Below are 12,651 nucleotides of genomic sequence, written 5' to 3'. Positions count from 1 at the left end.
TTACACCTTTTAGTCGAAGGTCATGAAGATGCGTATTAATGGTTGGAAGATGTGGGGTACATCAATGGTACTAAAACGAAGCCTGCAGAAGGGAGTGAAGAGTATGAAAATATGAAAATTGGTGCTCGAAGAACGATAAGGTGAAGGGATGGTTGTGTGATTCAATGTCCACAACACTAATGAACAGGTATGTTTGTTTGGAAACTGCGAAGGAAGTTTGGGACTCTCTTGAAGCTATGTACACTGACACATCTGATGAAACTCAAATCTTTGAGTTACATAGGAAGTGTTTCTCAACAAAACAAATTGATCGATCTCTTGCGACTTATTATGATGAATTAGCAGCAATTTTTCAAGAGATTGACCAGCGCAACACGGTGAAAGGAGGAAGTGTTAGAGTCTATCGCCCTCCTACAAAAATATGTAGGACGTCTTAGGGTTCACATGTTCCTCTCTAGATTGGATAGTATGTATGATCAAGTGCGTGGTGAAATTCTTTGAAAAGACCCACCACTTACTTTGGAACAGTCCTATCAAACAGTACTGTATGTGCCACCATATCTGCACCCTTATAAACAACCATCGTTGGGTACCATTATAGTGCCACTTACTACTAGGCACGATGCCCAAGATTATGGCATGCCAGCGCTGACCAAAATTATGGCGTGCCTGTGCTGCCCAAAATTATGGGGTGCCGGCCCTGCCCAAAATTATGGCGCCATAAGCTAGATATAGCAGGTTTAGATTTAGAAAACATATTTGTCAAGATATGCTTCCATATTAAGACTTTACATAATTACATAAGATTTTCTAGCAATTAATGAAATGATATTTCTCATTATTATCCTATAAATACTCCATTCCTTTGAAACAAAGAACTACGTTCATTTGAGAGACTTGATTCCAGAGAATGATTTGGATACGTAGGCAGCCATTGAAGGTACAATTTCAACAATTCATTACAACAACCTCCCTTACGAAACCATTGGTGTGTTTGGGCGAGTTCTTACCCAAACATAATTGGCGCCGTCTGTGGTTCTTACCAACGAACCTTCGTCCACGTTTTTTCTTCCAAGATTTGGTAATGGCAAAAACAACAAGATCTCAAGTGAGCAAGAACACAAGATTACAACAAGAAGAATAAAACAACTTACCCAATCCCGAAGTTCTGACTAGTCAGACCTTGATGAATCAACTAGTCGCTCCAGATCTATAAGCTCAGCCTTCAAACCTCCAGGTGCCACGACAACGCAGATCTAGACGTACACGACTTCAGGCTCTAATAACTCATTCTCAAGATCTAGAGGCAAACAAAGCGGATTCAGAGAATATGGAGATAGGAGATGAAGGTGTGCCTTTAGAAGTGTTGCGTCAGAGATTCAGAAGAGAGAAAGAACATAACAACTACTTACATAAGCAACTGGATAAAGGGAAGCAAGTACAAAGGGATGACGCCGATGCTACATCTTCCACACCGGCAAGAGCCCCCAGATCTGGTGAAAATTGGAATGTATTCAATTGACTACAATTTAATTACGGTACATCCCATCCATTGGAGCCTGTCCCTGAGTATCATCAGAATCACTCAAGGTCAAGCATACATACATCCCATTCAAGAAGGCGATCCAGATCTCGAAATACCAACAATACTCGGCGTAGCAGTGGTCATAACATGACAAGATCATTGAAGGTTGATCATAGCGCATCAGAAAGGTGGACAACATCCACCATAGGGCGCAATGTTGGACGCCAAGATCAGGACCTCAGAGACGAATTGCAACATGACCTTAGACATGGCTTGAATGCAGCAAACCGATACAGACAGGTTAACAAAGGTCAGCCTAGAGTACGACGACACCAAAGAAGCGCCTCCCCAGTTCTACAGCTTAGCCCTTTTTATCGGCATAGGTCTCGCAGCCCAAGGAACTAGCCAAATATTGAAGCAAGCAATAGTTGGGGGCGACAACACCGTGAGATGCAACGTGGTGAAATTACTCCTCAAATTGGAAATCTAGAAGTCACAGGCGCACCATTCACGGAACAACAAATCAAAGACATTGTCAAGAAAACAATAACCAACGTCGGTGTCGCTGATGCACGATGGAAATACCTTGCAGTGAACGAAGATGTCGTCGGAAGATTTTCCCTAAAGATACAAAATGCGAGCATCGTGAGGATTCAAACAACGGAACTTCCTACGTTCAAAGAAGGAGGTGACCCGAACGATCATATTATGGAGTTTAAAAGTAGGCTAATTCTCCGCACGAGAGATGACCCCCTCTTATGCAAACTTTTTCCGTCTACGTTAAAAGGAGAAGCTCTACGTTGGCTTTCCAGCTTGCCAGCTCAATCTATCACGTCATTCCAGGAATTAGCAAACCAGTTCACAGATCGGTTTAAGTATAATTGGACACGTCCTAAGGATGTCAACATCGTGCTTAACACCAAGCAGCAAAAGGATGAAGCACTGGCAAAGTTCGTAATTCATTTCAGCCAAGTACAAGCAGAGGCCACCAATGTCCTTGATGTAATGATCATTCATGCATTCAAGGAAGGAGTTCATTTTGATAAAAACGGAATCTACAACTGCCTTGTACGGGACCCCCCACAATCAAAGTCCGATTTGTTTGCACGAACGCAACAGTTCATTAATGTGGAGGAAGATGTTAAATCAAAAGCTTCCAGAGATAAAGACTTTCGGAGTAAAGACTCAAACGAAGGTAAAGGAAAACATAAGCAAAATATATCGGAAGGGTGTCAATTCACAAACAGGTACGAAGGGTGTCAGTTCACAAACAGGTGATGGACGGGAACTCAAGCACCTTTAACTGAGTCTTCAGTTATGGCACTCAACTATAAAAAGGGACAACCTCAAGGTTCATGGAATTCTCATAGAGAGACTCGACCTCTCCGCCTTGATCTTGAGTGTACCCACTGTGGAGAGAAGGGGCACACAAAACAGAAGTGTTATGAAGTCATTGGGTATCCGGAATGGTTGGATTTTACAAAGCGACCAAAAAGAAACATAGCTGCGAAGAAGGATGCTGCTAAAAGTCCTCATTCAGTGAATATTGCCCAATCAGGTATGCCAACTAAAGGCAGTGTTTTATTTGTATATTCTTTGAATAGTACTTGGTTAATTGATACTGGTGCATCAGATCACATGGTAAACGACTCTAGCATATTATCATCCATTACACCTTCAACCTAAACCTCTATATACACACCAAATGGTGGTTCCTCTCCTGTAATTGGAGAAGGTTCCATTGACATATCTGAATCCCTGACATTAAACTCCGTCCTTATTGTTCCTGCTCTAGAGTACAATATCTTGTCTGTCAGTAGGATCACTGTTGCACTTACATGTACCGCGATGTTTTGGCCTTAATTTTATATTTTTCAGGACATAGTGACTCGACAGGTTCTTGGTTGTGGTGTTAGAAAATGCAATCTCTACTATTTGGACCTGACTAATAGTGGAGAGCAGAGAATTCATCAGGTGAATAAAGTTGGAGGAATTGAAGAAGCAAAAGCTAATGTGTGGTTATGGCATCGGCGACTAGGTCATCTCTCCTTCGGGTATCTTCAGAAGTTAAATTCGTCGTTATTTTCGAATTGTAGTATTTCAGAGTTTAAGTGTGATATTTGTGAACTCGCTAAGAGTCATCGTATTACATACTTTCCAAGTTTTAATAAAAGTTCAGAATCTTTTAGTATTATTCACTCTGATGTATGGGGTCCTGCACGTATTCCTTCATTGTCTGGAGCTTGTTATTTTGTGACTTTTATTGATGAGTGTAGTGGTATGATGTGGATATCCCTAATTACCCATAAAAGTCAAGTCTTTGAAGTATTTAAAAAAATTTATCAGATGTTTTTTACCCAATTCCAAAGCAGGATACAAGTGTATCAATCTGATAATGGAGGAGAGTTTACTAGTAATGACATGTCGGAGTTCTTGACAAATAACGCCATTCGACATCAAACCTCTAATGTTGATACCCCACAGCAAAATGGGTTAGCTGAACGCATGAATAGACAACTGTTAGAAGTTGTTCGTACATATCTTTTTGGAATGAATATGCCATTGAATTATTGGGGAGAAGCGTTAAAATCTGCTTCTTACTTGATAAACCGCACACCATCTAGGGTCAAAAACTTCATGATCTTATCACCATCCCTACAATGACAAACCTAGAACCATGTGTTTTTGGATGTGTTGTCTTTGTTCATATACCTAAACATCAGCGAGGAAAATTGGATCATTGTGCTCGAAAGTGTGTGTTTCTTGGATATGCTGATTTTAAAAAGGTTTATTGTTGTTATGATCATGTGGAGGGGAAGGTGTATATCTCTTTGGATGTTTCGTTTCGAGAATTGGAGGCGTATTTATTTGTGGGATCTTCTCTTCAATTCAAGGGAGAAACATAATGATGGTGAGGAAAGTTCCCTATTATTGGGAATATGTTTCAGAAACTAGAGGATTTGACGAGTAATTTGAACAGACGTAGTAATCTAACTGATGATGAAAATGAAAGTGAAGTAGAGCAGATGACAGAGGGAGATCAGGGTATTGAAGATAAACTTCATATGAATGGAGAGGATCAAACGACAGGGGGAGATCAAGCTGAAGTAGTAGAAGTTGCCCATGACTCCAACATTCTAACACCATCTACCTAAGCACTGTCGCAAAATATCGAACCTCGGGTATTACCTAATCCTAACACTATTAATGATATTCAACCTAGACGTTCAGAAAGGCCTACTAAAGGTATTCCAAAATCTACTTATGAACCAGATATCAATTCTAAAGCCAAATACCCAATTTCTGATTATGTGTCCACCCATAGGTTGGCTAAGTCGTTTACATGCACTATGAATCAATTATCCTCTGTATTTATTTCTAGTAATTTGCAGGAAGCACTATCAGATCCACGATGGAAGAAAGCCATGAATGAAGAGATAAATGCATTACAGAAGAATTCCACTTGGGAACTTGTTGATAAACCCCACGGATATCATATTGTTGGGTGTCGTTTGATCTTTACTGTAAAGATGAATTTGGATGGAAGTATTGATAGGTATAAAGCCAGTGCAGACTAGTTGCCAAAGGGTATACGCAGACGTATGGTGTGGATTACGAGGAGACGACCTTCGCCCCAGTGGCAAAGATAAACATTATTCGTGTACTTATTTCTCTTGTAGCCAATCAAGGTTGGCCATTACAACAGTTTGACGTGAAGAATGCATTTCTCAATGGAGACTTAGAAGAAGAAGTATACATGGAATTACCACATGGAGTCATGAATTCTGAAGGAGGAAAAGTATGCAAATTAAAGAAGGCATTATACTGGCTAAAACAGTCGCCACGAGCTTGGTTTGGATGGTTTTCAAAGAGCATGAAAGCATTTGGATATAGACAAAGTAATTCTGATCATACCTTGTTTATAATGGAAGTTAGGCAAGCTTACCGTTCTTATTGTTTATGTTGATGATATGGTTGTTACTGGAAATGACTCAGTAGAAATGGAGGCACTGAAGAACTATTTGTCACTGGAATTTGAGAGGAAGGATTTGGGACAGTTAAAATACTTCTTAGGCATTGAAGTTGCAAGATCAAGTCAAGGTATTTTCATGTCTCAACAAAAGTATATATTAGACCTTCTTGCAGAAACTGGGATGCTTGATTGCAAACCGGTAGATACATTGATTGAAGCAAATCATCACTTGAGAATGTTTCCCCATGTGACAAAGGAATGAAGGTACCAACGCTTAGTGGGAAGACTAATTTATCTCTCCCATACTCGATCGGATATTGCATATATATGCCATTAGCGTCGTAAGTCAATTCATGCATAATCCAAGTGAAGAACATATGAAGGCGATCTTTCGAATACTAAGGTACTGGAAGAAATCTCCAGGAAAATGTCTCTTATTATGGAAAGGTGGTGATATGGAAGTAATGGGATACACCGATGCAGATTGGGCAAGAGATATGACGAACAGGAGGTCAACCTCAGGCTATTTTACATTTGTATGTGGGAATTTGGTGGCATTTAGAGCTAAGAAGCAAAAGGTTATTGCTAGATCAAGTGCAGAATCTGAGTTTCGGGGTATGGCTCATGGAGTATGTGAACTATTATGGATACGGAATATATTGAAGGATCTTGGATTTAAACTCATGAAAGCAATGGATCTATATTGTGACAATAAAGCAGCGATTATGATTGCACACAATCCAATTCAATATGACCGTATGAAACATATATGTTAAAGTAGACCAGTTCTTTATCAGAGAAAATATTGACAAATGGTGTATATATTTTCCATTCGTGAAGTCTGAATATCAACTTGCATATATTCTTACGAAAGGAGTTTGTAGACGAATATTTAATAAAGTGATTGACAAGCTGGGCATGATTGACATCTATGCTCTATTTTGAAGGGGAGTGTTGAATATAGAATATACTTAATATAAGATATATATTAAATATAGGATATACTAAACACTCCTTATAATATATCCTATATCTCTATTAGTAAAATACACCATAATTAACCTGGCCTTTTAAATTAGACCAGTCCTTTTTCTACCACCTAATACCCCTGATTAAATACAAAAAAATATTATTCAATGTCTTTAAAAAGGACTATTTCGTCATTTAATATTTTATTTCTATTTATACCCTTCAATTACAACACACAGACAAAGGAGTTTTATGTCAATTCAGGGCAAAAACCAAATCCACGCCTATATTGACATGTACGCGGTGTTGCCTTGCCATTCATACCCACTTAAATACCATTAATACCCACTTAACTTCCAATTAATACTGAGTTCTTTCAACTTCCCCTCCTTTCTTCATGAACTCTTTCCAGTACTGGTTAGATGACCATCTATATATGCTTGGAAGAGATTAGAGAAATAGAGAAAGGATCAAAGGAGGATTCTTTTAATTATTATGATTATCTTCTTAACAAGTTGGCTCGTGGACCTCCATTGAGTAAATTTGGGGTTGAGAACTTGAGAAAACTATGATTATCGAGCTACCATGTAGAATTGAAACCAAAGACCATTCTTAGCATTTCAAGGATATTCTACCCCAATTTGCTTGATACAACAAGAAAAGAAGAAGAAATTGATCAATCAGTCCATAATCAACAAAACACAAACCAATTTCAGTTGAGTAAGTAGAAACCTCTCGCACTCTATCAAATAATTTTTTTATGGGTACATCCAATTTCTCCTCTCTTTCTCTGTTAAAATTTTGCATCTGTTATGAGTATGTATTTAACATCCGATGTTTGGTTTGGTCTGATTCCGTGTGTGAATCTTTCTCAGGTGGATGGCAGCAACCGTGCTTGACTTATACATTACTACGTTTGCTCTGGCGGTAAGTCAAATTGACTTTATCTCTGCTCTATCATTATCTGCAAGCATTCTTGAAGGTTATCTATTGTTTTTTCTTCTTAGTTTTATTGGAATCGAACCACCCATTGGATTTGAACTGAATGATACCATGGTTTCATACGTTTATCTCCAAAACAAACATTTAGCATACATTTGTCAGATACCAATTAAAACCATGTAAGCTATATGTTAGTCATCCTAGATGATTTAAAAAGTGTCAGTGTACTTTTTCCAGGGAAATAGTGATGAAAAGAAGTTCTATTGGTGGTTCAGCATGCTCCTCGCATGAGTTTCTGTACGCTTATAAATAAAAAAAACACCTTGCAAGGCCTCAAAATCTATCACCGTTATCGTTTTGTAACAATGATGATTAAAACCCTCCAGATTAAATTAGTTGATACCGATCTACAAGGGAATTATCATTTTGTGTTGTTCATGTTGTAAAAATACAAAGCCTATAACACATGTACGTTGTTCTATTTGTTTATCGGTCAGCCTTGGGTTTCCTATAAGGTACCAAATTGGATAAGTGATGGTGCGGATAATTTTGTTAGTGTGTTTTGGCAGGTATATAAATACGCCTTCCTATTTATATTTATATTTTTATTTCAATGTTACAACAAATTTTTGTTGTCGTGTCTTCCTTCTTTATGGGACGAGTTTTGTTATCTTTGTGATGTTGAAATGAAGTTTGAGTTTGAGTTTGAGTCTATCGAGGACTATTAAAACTTTCAAGATTATATATTTTGTTTTCTTTCAATGTTTAGATTTTTATAATGTTTAACTAAAAGGAGTTTCAATACCTACTCTGCAATAGATTGTTTATAAAACTTATATGAAAATAATTTTTTGTCGGCAAGAAATCACTTCTCACGAGATCATAGTGATTTAGCTAAAATGCCTATTTTAAAAATAGATTTTCCAATGAGAATTCCATCTAGCCAAAGTGGTAAGGCATTTTCTACTCACGAAAAAAAGGATACCATCCCATAAATATGTATGAAAAATCTTGAATAAATATAAGTAGGGTTTCTTATGATCGCTCAATTAAAACCGAAAAGAATCACATAGAAGAAAAATTGAGCTACTCAATGTGAATTCATTAGCAATGGTTGCTCAAAATGCTGAATCCTTTTTTTTTTTTTTTTTTTTTTTACAAGGTATTATGTACATGGTAATATTCAAGTTAACGCGACATGTTCAAAACAATCCCAATTCTTCGTCAAGAACAAACAAAAAACCAATTTTATTATATAGAAATCCCAAATCAAAGTACCACGATGTCTCGATGCTTCTTTCATTTTGTTTTTGTTTTTGATATGTTGAGATTTAGATTGCTTAAGATCCTTTTGTTTTTCATTGTTTTGTAGGCTTTCAAGATCTGAGAGGCAGAAATTAATGCATTTCTCAACTTTATTTTATTATATCTGTCTTGGCATAGGTGGTTGAAGTTGTATTTTTGAAATGAAAAAAGGCTAAACTATAGAGTGGATACTATCGTCTGCTGCAAAAAAACAAAAAAGCAAATGAAAGTGTAGGGTGAGATTAAATTGTTGATGAGTCTTTCTCTTCCCTTAATCGCAGAGAAGCGGTTGAGACGATGACACCGTTAGTCTGGATTAACCTGGAAGGAGCGTTGGAGATGTTGTTGCTTATGGGGAAATCCAATGGGTTCATACTAATCAAGAACAGATCCTTCCCGCAAGTGTCGCGGGTGTGTCATCCCATCTTCTATAGATCCTATTGTTGGGTCGTCATGCTTAAGGGAATGGCGGCTTTGGTTCTTACTTCGCCAATGCTTCAAGGTTTGTTTATAATTTCAGTCATTTGGTACCATAAACTTTATTTTAACTTCAATTGCAGGAGCTCATTGGAAAATCATGAAGTTTAATAGCACTAGGACATGTCCACCTAAGGTTTTAAGACCTCAAATGTTTTCAAAAGAGATAGATGTTAGATGGGGAACATAATGTATGAATTCTTTAATGTACACATTCCCAAAAGAACCATGTAATAAATATTATATGTTTCTATTTTACCAATTGTTTCATTTTCCCCTGTTTGGAAATTCTCAGTACTATAAATGAATAGTGAATTTTCTTCACAATTTTTACGGTACATACTAATGAGTAATGTTTGATGTTTATCCCAAGAAAATGAATTGTTTTCGCTTGTAGTGCTCTCCTCATAAATGTTTTCCCTAGATTGTTTAGTTAGTGGTCTTTTTTGTTCTAAGATGTGTGGTTTATGTTTATGAAGGTAGAAATTTGGACACACGGTCCTTATTCATGCAAATTTGGAGGAGTCAAGTATCTTTTTGCCAAGAGGGCAAATGCCCTTGGCCACTTGCAGAATTGGAACTGTATCAATAGAAGAGAAGGTAGCTCAAGCCAAAGAAGATGGATGTCACCACATCATAATTGTCTTCGAGCGAAGAAGATAAGCTAAAGAAGTTTGACGAGATGAGTTAGCACAGTACGAGGCCTATTGAAAATTTTAATCGTGTTAAAAATTATTGTTGGGCATCTACAACCCTTTGTTTATGCCATCAATATTTTTTCTGACAGAGAAGGTTGCCAATGCACGGACACTTCCACCAAATACTATTAGATGGGTCATTCGGCCCTCTTTGGGGCGGTCGTTACATTCTCGGAAGATGTTGGCTTACCAAGTATTTTTAGCTCGAAGCCTTGCGGTGAAAATCCTCCGTGCTTCATTCTCGTGGGATCAAAATTGAGACATGATATGCCTATCCCCATCTCTAAACTATATACACATTACATTCTTTTTACAAAATTGACGAGGTATTTGGTTTGGACTTTCGGTTACCCACGTGAAAAATGTGCCGGTTCTTCCCGCACCAATCCATATGTATATCGAGATTCCAAGTCGAAGCTTCCATTGTGCGTCTCAAGTGCTACTGAGCAATACATGAAAGCCAACTCCTTGACGGAAAGCGTTATAATTTTATTATGATTGTCAAGGAGGTGAATGGTTCCATTTTCGTAAGGCGTTGGGCTCACGCTTTGAGACAAGGTTGAGGAGGAAAGTGGTACTGCCCGACATGTGAAAAGCTAGATATCATCATCCTTAACTTCAGATCCGTACCACTTTTTGGTCCGTAAAATAGTCACTTCTGCGTTGTATTTTTACTTTTTTGGGCATAGTAGCATGTAGTACTTGAAATTTCTTGGCGTAATAGAAGGATTTTACATTTTCTTTGGAAAATACTTCTCATGTGATGAATCGATGATTGATTGATATATACGAGAGTAAAAGCGAGACGTTGGTTTGGATCCAACTCATGTTTATCACGCAGTCGGTCTAATGGCTTGGTTCACCAAACTACACTAAAATTTCAGTTTTCACATTGCGGTTTTAACCTTTCCAATGAAATGTTTGTCTCTGCTTAAAGTGCATTTTTGCTTTCAAAAAGACCCATTCATTACTATATGGCAAAAGAGTTATACAAAGCATTCGGACTCTACCGAAAAGCAAAAGGTTATGACATAGGGATCACACCATTACATAACTGAATATGCAGTCTAGCCAATTCAGCCAAAAGACGAGCATGCTGAATAAGATCCCTTGGACAAAAGACAACTGTACAAAACATAAATGACTTGAAAATTTTGAATCTCCAACAAAAGGCTAGACTGACAACAACTCTCCAACAAACATTTGAAGCTTTTTCCATTTAGCTCATTAACAATTGTTTGATTGTCAGAGCAGACCACGACCCTTTCAATACTTTGTTGTGATGCAGACTGCAACCCAAGTTTTAGAGCTTGCAATCTAGCACCCTTTTGGATGATATCTGTTATATATCATCCGATATATAGAGATAAAAATAGATGATATATGACATATATCATCCAAAAGGAGTGCACTTCATCAAGGAAAAGCAATTGACTGGAGCCTCTACAAGTGATAGTATGTAGTAAGTCGGTCTTTACCAATATAGTAATTGTAGTGTTCAAGTCTCACAGGATGCACTGGATGGGCATGTTGGGGAGTGATGCGAAGGGTCTTATTGGTTTTGTGCCTTCACTGATGTACCTGATTTGGGTGTCATTCAAGGATGTACCTTGCATATGCATATTGCCATTTTAGCATGTATATTTAGAAGGTGGGGGAAAAAATTCATTGTAACACTGGTCAAATTGTGAACATTAGGAAAATATTAATGATTAGTATTCACGTCATTTGCATTTTAATTATAGTCAATGACCCTTTAGGGTGTCTGTTGTAGTTAAGGAAAGTCCACACCTTACAAATTGCTTATTTAGTAGAAGTTTTATTATTATTACTACTATTATTATTATTTTATGTCTATGGAACGGAGGGGGCAATTATTATCTTTTTTCGTCAAATTTAGAGGAAACAATTATTCTTCGTGCCTATGTTTACCATGTCGTCAGGACTTCAATTCAACTTAGAACTTATGATGGACTATTGCATTTTTTTACTTTTATAAACTTACAAAGTATCATCTAATTGTGTTCCACACTTCCAAGTTCCACCTCTAAAACCACGTAACATTTATTCTAAGATTATATATGTCGCCACTCTGTGAACACACGATCATATTTGAATTTTTTTTGTATGTACATGCAGATATATGGTATGAGGGTATTTAACGGCTTCCATCTTCCATATTCTTTTAGCATGCGGTTTGAATAATGAACTGAATACGCTTAATATAATTTATAAAATGAAATGTAGACACCGATATTATATTCAAATACAAATATCTGTCAACATTATTTAGTTGCATCCATCCATATCCTAGTATATGTAATTTCTTACTTAGCGTCCAAATAATTGTAACTATATAAGGAGAAGGTCTTTTTCCATTGTAATTATCCAAATATAATAAAATTAGTCCTTCTCAAATATCTTATTCTTTGTATTAGTTTCTACATATAGTATCTACTTAATCTGTAATCGTATGCTCATATCTGCAGTATAGTAGTATATACAAGTTCATCATTAACACATTTCAATCGTATATTGCTGTCGAGGATATCAGTAATTCTTTATCTAATGCCTTTAACTGTTATAACAGGAGATTAGCAGTTTGTTTATCGAACAAGAGAAGGAGAGCGTTGACAAAAATTAAGGAATTGACAAGAAGATCATGACAAAATCGTTGAGTTGATAAAAAGGCGATGACAAGATAATGTTGTTGTCTCCAGCCCCAAAAGGCCAAAAACGTATGGAGTGCCAGGCTAATTTAA

The sequence above is a fragment of the Coptis chinensis genome, chromosome 3 (assembly GCF_015680905.1).
Source record: "Coptis chinensis isolate HL-2020 chromosome 3, ASM1568090v1, whole genome shotgun sequence".
NCBI lineage: Eukaryota > Viridiplantae > Streptophyta > Magnoliopsida > Ranunculales > Ranunculaceae > Coptis > Coptis chinensis.
Note: the sequence above shows the minus strand (reverse complement) of the source record.